Source organism: Cydia amplana, chromosome Z, assembly GCF_948474715.1.
Source record: "Cydia amplana chromosome Z, ilCydAmpl1.1, whole genome shotgun sequence".
In the NCBI taxonomy this organism is placed as follows: Eukaryota; Metazoa; Arthropoda; class Insecta; order Lepidoptera; family Tortricidae; genus Cydia; species Cydia amplana.
The window spans coordinates 4436087-4449158 of record NC_086096.1 but is presented as its reverse complement, the minus strand read 5'-3'; the positions used below and the strand labels follow the sequence as shown (position 1 = coordinate 4449158).

The window sequence follows — 13072 nt, the reverse complement described above, 5'->3', positions numbered from 1 at the left end:
CCCTTATAGATTTTTCTTGATGAATGGTATTTATCTCATAGAGAATACCTCGTCGTACAAAACATTCCATAACATATTAATACTTATTTTACTAGCATAATTGGACGACGTGTTTTTAATATCGACTTAATTATTTTTTAATTAAGGCTCAAAACTGAATTTAATTACGTTTACAGTTGTGTACAATCAGTACAGTCAGCAGCAGAAGTTGCTAAGCGGGCGAGGTGTTCAAAATTACCTTGACGCGCTCTTATTCTTTTAACAATTAAGTCGCGTCAAGATCATTTTGAACACCTCGCCCGCTTAGCAACTATTGCTGCTGACTGTACGAGCCACCCTCTAACTATATTATTAGATACTCGTACATACCTATATTATTGAACAGATACTGGAAAACGGTAAATCTAAGTTTTTGGCGCGTTGTTTCATAATGATGCTGACTTGCTGACTGTATTTTTATTGTTTTGTAAGTGTTTTTATATTTTACTTTTATATTCATATTATAAAGAACCTAACGTAAGACGAAAAATAAATAAAGTTGAATAATAATATCATTTATTGTCAGGCAACTAAGGCCCATAGATACATATCTTACAAACTAACATACATACAATAATAATAATCTTACAAGCTAAAAATTATTTCGGCGACACTGAGAACCTATAGTATGGTTACTTACTCATTTCTGCTTCGGAATAATCTAGAAATATTTTTTCCTTATTGTTTTCTAATTTGCAGCCGCTTACTCCATCGACAGATCAAGGTCAGTATTTTAACGCAACATTTTTTAAGAAAATATCTCTTTTAATAATCAAGGATTTCGTAACTATATTAATTACTCAGCTTACGTCAGGAAAACAATTTAAACAGGTATAATATAGTAATTATGCTATAAGTACGAGCTGTGGGAAAAACATACAATGGGTCAGTTGTGTTGCGTTGCGACACCGGGCGCCCTTGGTGCAGAGGGCCTACCGCGAACCACGTCCGACGTGTTGCCTCTCTGTCGCACTTGTAAATTCGTACGTAAGTGTGACAGAGAGGCAACACGACGAACGTGGTTCGCGGTAGGCCCTCAGGCTCCGACTGTTTTGTTATAATTCATAAGTACTAGATTACCACCGAGCGAAATATTAATTGAAACAGGCTTTAATATGTGACGTCCCACGGTAAAAGGTACCTTATGGCGGTTGGCGCTTACGCTATTATTAACGCCGCTCCAATATTATTGCGGCGCTATGCGACGTAAGCGGCAGCCGCCATAAGGTACCTTTTGCCGTGGAACGTCACATTTGTTGTTATAGCGGCAACAGAAATACATCATCTGTGAAAATTTCAACTGTCTAGCTATCACGGTTCGTGAGATACAGCCTGGTGACTGACGGACGGACGGACGGACGGACGGACGGACGGACGGACGGAGTAATAGGGTCCCGTTTTTACCCTTTGGGTACGGAACCCTAAAAACTATACAGTCACGTTTAAACTCACACTACTTTTTGCGGTGATAACTTTTTTCACACAAAGATTTGGGACTATCAGCCACAGTAAAAGTATTAGAACTTAGAATAAGCTATCCAGTGACATATTGCTTGTCCTTATTGGTCATATAGGCCAATTTGCCCACCCTCCTTTGAAGCTGAAACGGAGAATCTTAACGCTCGGTCGAAAATGTCAACGCATTTTTAAGCGACTCTCTGTGTTCTACTTGTCAAGCAAAAACGCGACCCTGTTCTTAGAATGATTTACCAGGATTTACCAGATGTCTGTGGGTTGAAATGAACATGTGGTAAAACAATTGGCGATCTATACTTTTGTCATGGCAAATACCGACACGTTTAACTGACCTTAGGTGGACCCTACGTCTTCGCAATAAGGTTTATGTTGTGTGAATGATACTGTAAGGGTAAAAACACCAGAGCACCATTTTAAACAATATTTATTACGGAATCACAATAATAATCAGAGTTTTGGACTTAGGTAATACGCAACGCCGATGACGCGCAAAAAACCGATCTCTAGATGACAGACAGCATAGTGTTGCTCTATCCCCGGTTCTCGTAGTGATGTCAAGACCGCTGTTTGACGATGCCGCCTTTTAGCTCGGCCATCGCCTGACCCGACCAGCGCCCCGCAGGTCACTGTCATCAGTGCAGCCACTGAAGTCTGCCACAGCCAACGCAGTCGCAGCAAGCTGGGTCTTCACCAGGTGGATGTAGCCTCCACCAGTTCAATATTCTGCGAATTGAACAAGCACCTTTTACGCTCAGCCGATATACAAGCCTTGGTCCTTTTGAGTAATTCGACTCGAGTTCCGTTGAAACGGTCTATTTCGTTATTGTCAACTTACACCAAGATATTTAGTTCTATTTCAGTCGAATTGGAGTAAGGGCTTAAGCCGACTGAACCAAATGTAAGAAAGCATGACCAGGCTAGGTACCAAATAATCCGTGGTATGAGAGGTGTTAGGATATGCAAGTCTGCTCAGCACTTGCTTGAAATACACAAAAGGCTTAATTCACGTGCATATGACACCAAGAGGATATAAATACCAATTAATTAATTATGCAAAATAATAAAATATTGCGATGAGCGTGACATCTAGCGGCAGGTAGATAAACCACCCCCTTTTTTTGTAACACCATCTAACATAAATTATTTTCTTGTGAATAACGTCATATAACTTTGAAGGATTTATTAGATTTTGATAAATTTCTAGCATGTATACCCATGCAGCTAACCCAAACCTTCCATTGAGCGGTGCGTTCATACTGACCGCTTAACGTAACAATGACTATTTGTGTCGTTTTAAAAGCAAAGACTTGGAACAAACTCACAATTGGCTTCTCCGTTGTAGGATGTAAGACTCCCTCGCATGCACGCACAAAAATGCGTACAACTCGTGAGAGGCTAACATGGGACACGTCTCATGCATGTGCGGAGCTGCCTAGGCTAGGACACCACTGCCCTTGTAGGCGCAACGACCGTAGAAGTCGGCCCTTCACGATAAGGTTGTCACGGAGCCCGGTGCACGCACTCGCTCCAACTGGGTATTTCGAACAGGCACTCCCTCCAACTCTACTGGATCCGGTACTTCGCCAGCGATCCCTAGAAGGTATAAGTGCAAGCAACCCTTTCAAGGTAACCTTGAGATCATCAGTCTTAAGGTCATTAAAATATCCTTTTGTAAACAAGGTCTCAAGCCAACCTCTCAAGGTCAACAACAAATAGTACGATACGATATAGATAAAACATTCATCGGTAGTAGAAATAATGGTCCTCTTAAGGATAATATCATATCACATGCAATGGTCCGCCTCTTAAAGCCTGCACTGCAGATACCAGGAACAAACTAGCCTGTTAAAGATAGTCTTGTATCACATGCAATGGTCCGCCTCTTAAGGCCTGCACTGCAGATATACCAGTAACAAAATTAGCCTATTAAGGATAATCTAAGCTCACATGCAACGGTCCGCCTTTTAAGGCCTGCATTGCAGCAAATACCCGTAACAACCATCCTCTTAAGGATAGTCTTATATCACATGCAATGGTCCACCTCTTAAGGCCTACACTGCAAATACCAGTAACAACCATCCTCTTAAGGAAAGTCTTATATCACATGCAATGGTCCGCCTCTTAAGGCCTACACTGCAAACACCAGTAACAACCATCCTCTTAAAGATAGTCTTATATGACATGCAATGGTCCGCCTCATAAAGCCTACACTGCAAATACCAGTAAACAACCATCCTCTTAAGGATAGTCTATATCACATGCAATGGTCCGCCTCTTAAAGCCTACACTGCAAATACCAGTAACAACCATCCTCTTAAGGAAAGTCTTATATCACATGCAATGGTCCGCCTCTTAAGGCCTACACTGCAAATACCTGTAACAACCATCCTCTGAAGGATAGTCTTATATCACATGCAATGGTCCGCTTCTTAAAGCCTACACTGCAAATACCAGTAACAACCGTCCTCTGAAGGATAGTCTTATATCACATGCAATGGTCCGCCTCTTAAGGCCTACACTGCAAATACCTGTAACAACCATCCTCTGAAGGATAGTCTTATATCACATGCAATGGTCCGCTTCTTAAAGCCTACACTGCAAATACCAGTAACAACCGTCCTCTGAAGGATAGTCTTATATCACATGCAATGGTCCGCCTCTTAAGGCCTACACTGCAAATACCTGTAACAACCATCCTCTGAAGGATAGTCTTATATCACATGCAATGGTCCGCTTCTTAAAGCCTACACTGCAAATATCAGCAACAACCACCCTCTCAAGGATAGTGACAAGCAACAGGCCGCTCCTTAAAGCCTCTGTTGCGATTACCGGCGCCAGGAAGTAGCCTATTAAGGATAGCATCCCTTGCCAAGACTAAAGTAACAGCCCTTCTTAAAGAGCACATAATAATTAAAGCTCTATAGCAGACATTGAAGAGAGTAAGTAATATAAATAAAATAATCACTCAGTTCTCAATCCGAGTGTCTAATAAAATTAATCAAGCACAATGTGTTTATTTTAGTCGGCAAACCCGTTAACAAAACACATAAGTATGACAACAGTAACCCAGTTCTAAATCTGGGATAAAACAAAATCACAACTCGATTCCAAACTCGAGAGTAAGTAATATAAATAAAATAATCACTCAGTTCTCAATCCGAGTGTCTAATAAAATTAATCAAGCACAACGTGTTTATTTTAGTCGCCAAACCTGTTAACAAAACACATAAGTATGACAACAGTAACCCAGTTCTAAATCTGGGATAAACAAAATCACAACTCGATTCCAAACTCGAGAGTAAGTAGGTAATATAAATAAAATAATCACTCAGTTCTCAATCCGAGTGTCTAATAAAATTATATCTCAGTTCCTAATCTGAGAATATACTCGTAGTCAGTTCTTAATCTGAAAACGGTACCTGAAATAACAGCATTTGCCCTTAACATGGGAAATATAAAATAATAAGCAGTTGCTACTATGCAACCAATTGTAAATGATCATGTGCAACTTGGCTTGCCTCTTCCGTGCCCCTAAATAAAGGCAACACTCTTACTATACCAACATTGAACTACAGTAGAGCCTGAACAGAAGTTCATGTTATCGAGGTTCCTCTCTTACCCAGGTTCGCCTTATCGAGGTTTCACAAATTGTATTTTTCAACCATCATGAAGTGTATATTGATAATGACCAATCAGTCAAATCATGGCACATATGCTTAAACCATAAAGCTTCCAATCCCAAGACACACATGGTTGATTTTCTCCAGCTGTGTATGTGCATTTTATGTGTAGATAACTCAACACATCATCATCCAGGTTAACTTATACCTGCACAAAACTAAATAATTTTGTTAAATGCCATGCAAGCACACATTGTAAGATAAATGAGTTCATAACATAATAAACCACAATTTATGCATTTTTCAAAACAATGAAATACATACTTAGTGAACCCACAAAATTTGCGAAACATATTATTATTTATAACTTCTGATTTATGAAACCCAGAAGTAATAAAAGTGTACTGTTTATTAATGCAAACGGTACCATAACACACTACAAGTTCAGACGAAAACCGTCAATAACTTCAAACAGTAGCTCATGACATGATACTCTTCGGTCAATGTTCATTAGCAGTGAATGGGTTAAAATAGTTATTAGGAAAGCTTTAACCAAGCTATTTACCTTCGTTTAATATTCACCCATAAAACACTTATCGGACTGGAACGTTTAGAGTCCAGTCGCACTTGTATGTAAAAGACATGTATCATGTAGACCGTCAATATCCATATTGACTCCTGAAAGTATTTACCTCGCTTACCATTAGCAACAACCTGCTTTACCAGTGTCATACTCAGCTCAGTAAATATCTTGTTCAATATGTCCATCTCTTTGACAAGATTTTAACCTTGGAAATTCATCAAACTTCATCAGTAATAAAGTTTTGTTATAATAAAATGCATCTGAAACATACTGTTAGAACACAAATGATTATCATTGTCAATAACTCAAACACTTGACAATGTCATGCCAATAAAACTTTCATTAGTTTGGTAAGTCTGTTTAAATATATGTCTTTGGTTCATATTATAACATGACATTTTGTGAAAAATATTTGCAATGCAAACTTTAACCAACATCCCAATGAACAAAACAACAACCACAACATACTATAAGCTGTATGCAATTAATTTGTATAAACATTCATAAGATTTTTCATACATAGAACCAATCAATAATATGTACAGACAGAAATTTTCTCAACATCTCAAATGATTTACTGCCTTATTTATCAGTATGTCTGCAGCTTAATGTTAATTGCAAAGATGCAGGAGGTTATATGTGAAATGAACTGTCTTAAAATATTCAGTCCGAGGAGGCTCCGGATACATAGAGTGACTACATTTGTCACAGACACTACTAACCAGCTTGAAATAAATGTCACCTTTCGCTTATTCACAAAGCGCATTTTACTAACCACACACAGTCAATGTAACACGTACTGACCGTTAGTATACATGTACAACATGAACAAACATTTTATTTCTAAATAAATACCTCATTTTCCATGACATCGGAGATTAGTCACTTATCAACATATTTTCTCCATATAATGAATTAGTTGAACACTAGGACATATTATACCTGGCATCCATAACCAACTAATTTTGAAATATTAGCCATGTCCATCCGGGTTCATTACAGAGGCCTGACCCGATAGCCACTCTAGTGCCTTCAACGACGGTATGGTCGTACAATTCAAGAATCATTGCTGTCAAATTTCTGGAAATTACACAGACTAAAAACATACCAACAAAGCATTATTTCAGTTGCAATAAGCATGTGTAATATCACACTCACACAAACACATATGAAACAACAAGTAATTTCTCCTCATTGTTGTTGTAACCAATATTCCAGTGTTTTTGAAAACTTGTAATCTATTTTAATTTGACTGAAAGGATAAAGTATTAAATAGCACTCATTGTTAATCATGAAAGCATATTACCACCATACATATAGCATCAATCAAGGCTACATTACCAAACTTGTTTTATATGCTTTTTACTTGAATGTAAATTTCACCACGACACAGACTTTAGAAAATGTTCATAGCATTTTGTTAATATGTCATGTAGACATACTTAATCACATTATGTTATGTATCTGAAAGCACATAGATTACAAGAATAACACAACATATAAGTGAGGCAGTGAATATTTACCACTATGGCCCCGGAGCATTGTTAGGTGTTGGATCAACACAGACTTCTTACCTGAGTTAACTTTTACCTGAGTTACTCTGTAATCCCAAGGATTTATTTCATTCATACCAATATCAAAATTCAATTGTACCTAATGGTATCTGTCAGCTTATGTCTTGTGATCTTCTGCTGTGAATATTGTAATACATACATGCCAGCAGCTTTATTACACTGTCAATATGTATTATTTTTGACAGTCATGATCATTGATGTACATAAACTGAAATAGGTATCTGAAATCAAACACAAAACACACAAAACACACGGCAAAGGTACGATACGCCAGCCAATAGCCGGCACAGGTTAGTTTTGTAGGCTATTCTTGTAGGTATGATTTTGACACCAATCTTGGACTTTGTATATTTAAGTCCCTAACTGATGAGTGGTGTTGGTGCATTTACTCATTACAATCAGATTAACGATCAGAACAATGAAACAAGGAAGGACTACGCGCGGTAAATTTCGTAATGTCAATTTCGACAAATTATATCGTAGTAGGCGAGGAATCACTATCGCACTTCTGAAGCTGTAAGGGTAAAAACACCAGAGCACCATTTTAAACAATATTTATTACGGAATCACAATAATAATCAGAGTTTTGGACTTAGGTAATACGCAACGCCGATGACGCGCAAAAAACCGATCTCTAGATGACAGACAGCATAGTGTTGCTCTATCCCCGGTTCTCGTAGTGATGTCAAGACCGCTGTTTGACGATGCCGCCTTTTAATACATTCAATTGTTATGACCATTAACTGTGAACCCAGACTACTCAATATTATCAGACGTCACGTGAGGCGTTTTCGAAGATTCGCCGTCGCTACAAATAAAGACATGTTTAAGCATGAAATATTTTTCGGCGTGTAACTCGCCTTTTCATGTGTGTGGTGGTAAAAATCGTGGTTTCAAACATCGTTTGTGCTGTATAGAGCAGAAAACATGGTTCTCGAAAAACAAAGGCAGAAAGGTGTCTAAAAAATCGGTCAAAGCGTCCGCTAGCTGGCGCGTTGGCATATTTTATTCCCTAACCCCCTAGCTAAGATTTTACTAGACAGGCATTGTGCATTTGTACAATGACAATTATATATGAGTTTAATATGAGCTTTGCTCGGGAAACATATAAACACTCAAAAATGGGCGTTTTCCTAGAGATAAGACCTAGCTAGATCGATTTTTCGCCTCCGAAAATCCCCATATAGCAAATTTCATCGAAATCGTTAGAGCCGTTTCCGAGATCCCCGAAATATATATGTATATAAATAAATATACAAGAATTGCTCGTTTAAAGGTATTAGATTAGATAGATAAATAGATAGATATTGAGTTTATATTTAGGACCTCTATAATAAAACAGCGCACAGACCTTTTGTGTTTAAGGCTTCACGTTCAAGGGGTCCAAGAATGGGTCCCCATTGCCCGTGTCCTGCCGATTCCTATAATCAGACTAAAGCACGCAGGCAACCTGTGTCGAAAGTCTGGTGGCGCATTCAGATATTAAAACTGTGATATAGGTTTGATATTGATTAGTTATTTATTTTGTGTATCTCACTCACACTTTGGTGCTTAAAACGGGAGTAAAAAACTGGTGACTTTAGAGTATCCTTCTAATCATTCCAAAGTCCCAAATTTACCAACAGGTATCAATAATTTACATTTAAAGTTCCAATATAGAAGTAATTATATTGTTATCGGAATCAAATGTATGTAAATCATAGCTTTAGTATTTTTCAAACAGCTTGGTTACGGTGACGTAAGTCATAATCTCAGTACAAATTTGCGAAATTTTACGTTTTAAGGTTATAGTTATAGGACATGACAGCTGTCACCGTATCCAGGCTGTTTACAAAAAATACTATAGTTATGAGTGATTAAAAGAATTTGAACACTAAATTACAGCAGCAATTCTTTTGACTACTAATTACTTAGGACTTAGGTATTGTGGTTTAAGTTTTTTTATGCCTCAGAATCCAGCCTTATAATATAATATAATTTATCCGGGAGAAAGATACTAAAATTAAAATAAATTCAATATAACGTTTGTACAATCTGAATGAGCCTCCGGAGTCACACCTCGCTGCCTTCCTGTGGGGCCGAGACTGAGGGTGTTTTTTGTTACATTTAGCATACTTTTTGCTACTTGCAATGCAAATAACGAAAACGAGTTTTAGTCTCGACATAAAGAATAGAGTTTTGAAGTGTATTTCCTTATAATAACAGCTTTAAAGTAATTTAAACTTTATTTATAGCGGTAATAAATTTGTAGTTAAAAATAACTAGAAAAAAAATTGATTATTTTTATTAATAATGTATCTATTTAGATTTCTGTCTACAAGACTGCAAGAGAAATAATTATATACTTAAGCCCCCATTTAAACGGTTCAACGGTTCTGTATAATTATAGTTACTACCTACCTATTGTCGCATCCCAACTAACATTAGGCGCTAAATATAAGAGGTAAAAGAACGCTCCTTTGGTTCTATTGATGTTCTAAAAATAGGAGTTATAACTCCTGGCTATAACCCCGGATTGGGCACAAATTTTAACACCTGAGGTTGCAAAATGGCGCTACAACGGGGTTACAGATTGAAATAAGAGGTAGCAGAGCACTATAGTAGTGCTATAATAGCATTGATTAAGTACTTAGGAGTTAAAGGGGTGCCATATAAGTGACTATTACCTATTTGAGTAGTAGTATGGGTCTATATAGATATAGACTTTAGATGGTATATAATGGCATTTCTGGTCAACATTTGTAACACTCAAGAAGGTAAATGTACATTATTTTCCTTTGTCATTATCTTCTTTGGTTGTAGATGTTTACATTTTTGTATTATTGTTCGTAAGCTTACTCGTTCGTACCTTGTGACAGCTTGAAGTGAAATCTAACGGCGGATGAATAAAAGGAAATATTATTATGGTGCATTGGTACCAGCGCTATCTGCAGATTAATGACGGCGAAATTAATTACATTGTCAATTATTATGTATATTATTAACAAAATTTAAAAGAGCCTCTGATCTTAGGCATATTTATTAAAATGTAATAGTTTTTAATTGTGGTCCATCGTATTTAATTTTCGAAAAATTTTACATTATCCGTGAACTCCGGTTTTAAGTATAGTAATACTAAAATTAGGTCAATATTGAGTAAATCTATGCATTTTTATTCAGTATTTACGTTCTAATTTATAGTTTTTGATTTGCTCATTGATTCATCAGCCATCTTAACATAGCGCTAATAGGCTTAGCTTGTAAGTTAGTGTCTAATAACAGTATAAGCTATATTATGGTACCGGATAACCCTCGTCTGCGACTACATGATCTATAATTGCGACTAATAATTTCTCTATTCTACTGTAAGTAATACAAGGGAGTTAAGTAACGTTAGCGAAACAAGGAGCTATAAGAGACTTTTTATCACCGGTTTAGAACCTTAAGTGTAAATTGCAGCTGCTTATAACTTATATAGATTCTAAGGTTATAAAATTCACTTTGAGCTATAACACTAACTGCTTAGCATGCATTATAGCGGTTAAAATAGTTATTGTGGCTCTTAAAGCTACTGTTACCTCTTAAACATTTATATCACCTCAGCCTGTAGGCTAAGACTATGCAGCTATTGTACCGCAGTTCTATGTCTTAAGGTTATAAAATAGGTGCTAAGTGTCGCCTAATTGTGTGTTGGGATGCTGCGCACTAGCGACGCTATCAGCAGTAGAATGCAGTAGTGTCCGAAATCGGCCAGCAGGAGATGATGATGATGATGATTATTGTCGTATGGCCGACTGGACACAATAACAACAACAAATAGTTAATTCGCCCTTACTTATTATTCAATGTTTACCAACCAGGCGATTTAACTGCTCTATTACGTATGTACTCTAAATAGGTTAACATATTTAACATATAAACATTAGGAATTTTACCCTAAATACTAAAGCCTGTAATAAGTAAACGCGACGCTCATTCATAGTTGTTTTGAGGACGACATGTTGTAAACATATTGACAGCCCTTGAGGCAGTCTGGTTACTTTCAACAAGTTTCAAGTATTCATAGGCCTCACTGACTTAATATAAAAGAAATAGACACACAAAGCAGAACAAAAACGTCAACAAATGTGGATCCCAATGACGTTTCGCACCATTTGCATTGATGATAAAAACGCTTACGTAAATTTTGAGTCAAGATAAATGTTTCGTACAGAAAAGAGCTTAATGTCGTAAGCATTAAGTGTCAAATTTGCAAACATAAGTACCAACACTGTTAAAAAAATTAGTCCGATGGCACTAAACGTAACGTATTTATGTCAAACAACGTCAAACGAGAATAATGAACGAATGGAGTCACTTTGGTACACTTTAATATGTATGTATTACAGGAAAACCAATTGAAGTAATAAATAAAACAAATTTAATTTAATCGAGAGCTCAAATAAAATTAATTCGTGGTTCAAATTCAAACAAATTAATTTTTTAATTCGTAAGTAGGTATACGTTCTTAAATACTAATTTCCTTGAAATAAACTCTACTTATTAAATAACTGTGTATTTAAGATTTACTCATAGCACGGGTGCACGGGGACATTTAGGTACTGATTGGATTTTTTTTATAAAGTCTACCTATACTTTACAAAAAAAATCCTGTGGTTGTCACTGTGTTCAGACAGGTTTAGCATTATTAAATTATACAACGGGACTTAATCGCGTATCTAAGTTTTAAGATTTACCTCCGACGTTTCGAGGACGGCGTTGTCCCCGTGGTCTCGGAGAAGACTGGCTTAAGTTGACATCAGCATCGTCTAACCGCGCGAGTTTTTCGAACTACCCGCACTTGGTCTTGTTTATCCGCTTGAACGTTTTGCGCACTAGGGATGTCACTCTGTCGACACACAACACTAACGATATTCGATTTATCGACTGTCGATATTCGTTTACGCTTACATTTACTAATGACTGGATTCCATGTGGATGAGATCTTGAAACCCTCGTCCCGATTGAAATTACTATGTTTTTTTATTTCAATGGCTTCCCGTACTTTCCTGCTGTAGAAATGACGATCCGTGGACAGGATTTTAGGGTTATGCAGCTCAATCCAGTGGTTTGGTCCTGACTCCAGTAAAATCGTGAAAGTTTAAATCAGTGTTAGGTTTAGCATTTACAGTTAGTCGATATAAGCCCTTATTGGTGGTGTATATGTCGGAAACAGGGAAATGGGCCGAACACACAAGTGCCGTTTTGCCTTGTTTAAAACTGCATCACCCCTATCTCTTGCTATAATTAAATAGCAGTCCACTTTGCACGTGGCATAGGTTTTCTCGGAAATCTTGAATTTAAACATAATATTATTCCTTATGAATTCCATATAAAAATATAAAAAAATATTGACCTCACATTGACTCATTAGATTTTTGTTCCTTGACATCCCTTGTTTGATACTAACAAATTAATTTATTCAAAACCATATAATTACCACCAGATTACATAAATTATGTAATGCTATCCAAAGAACTAACCGAAAGAAATACATTCCATCCTTTTTCCTTGTTTTATCATTGTTATTTTTACATATTTTAACGGCACATTTCGTAATTGTTGACAACTTCACATTTGAGCGTTTCAAACAAGACTAAACGCAAAAGTGATGCATGATCTGTTTTGACATTACTTTTGTGGGGCCATTTTTGGCGGCTGATTGGGTATCCAGTTATTTATACTATATCAATGATAGGCCTGTTTCGCTGAGATTACGAGATCGTCCGCCATCGCTCTGTGTCACATTATCTAATATGAAT

The 13072-nt window shown here is 37.0% G+C and overlaps 1 protein-coding gene and 2 long non-coding RNA genes across 3 annotated transcripts in view; 2 read left to right on the top strand and 1 right to left on the bottom strand.

Moving 5' to 3' along the window:
* Nucleotides 1–13072, top strand: part of LOC134660964 (uncharacterized) — a 383074-nt gene that overhangs the window by 312705 nt on the left and 57297 nt on the right. The gene's annotated exons all lie outside the window — the stretch shown is intronic.
* Nucleotides 1–13072, bottom strand: part of LOC134660890 (sushi, von Willebrand factor type A, EGF and pentraxin domain-containing protein 1) — a 112210-nt gene that overhangs the window by 72958 nt on the left and 26180 nt on the right. The window lies entirely within an intron of this gene.
* Nucleotides 4581–5390, top strand: LOC134661856 (uncharacterized). The gene is made up of 2 exons (XR_010097993.1): nucleotides 4581–4638; nucleotides 4822–5390. It is a non-coding gene; the product is annotated as an uncharacterized LOC134661856 (long non-coding RNA).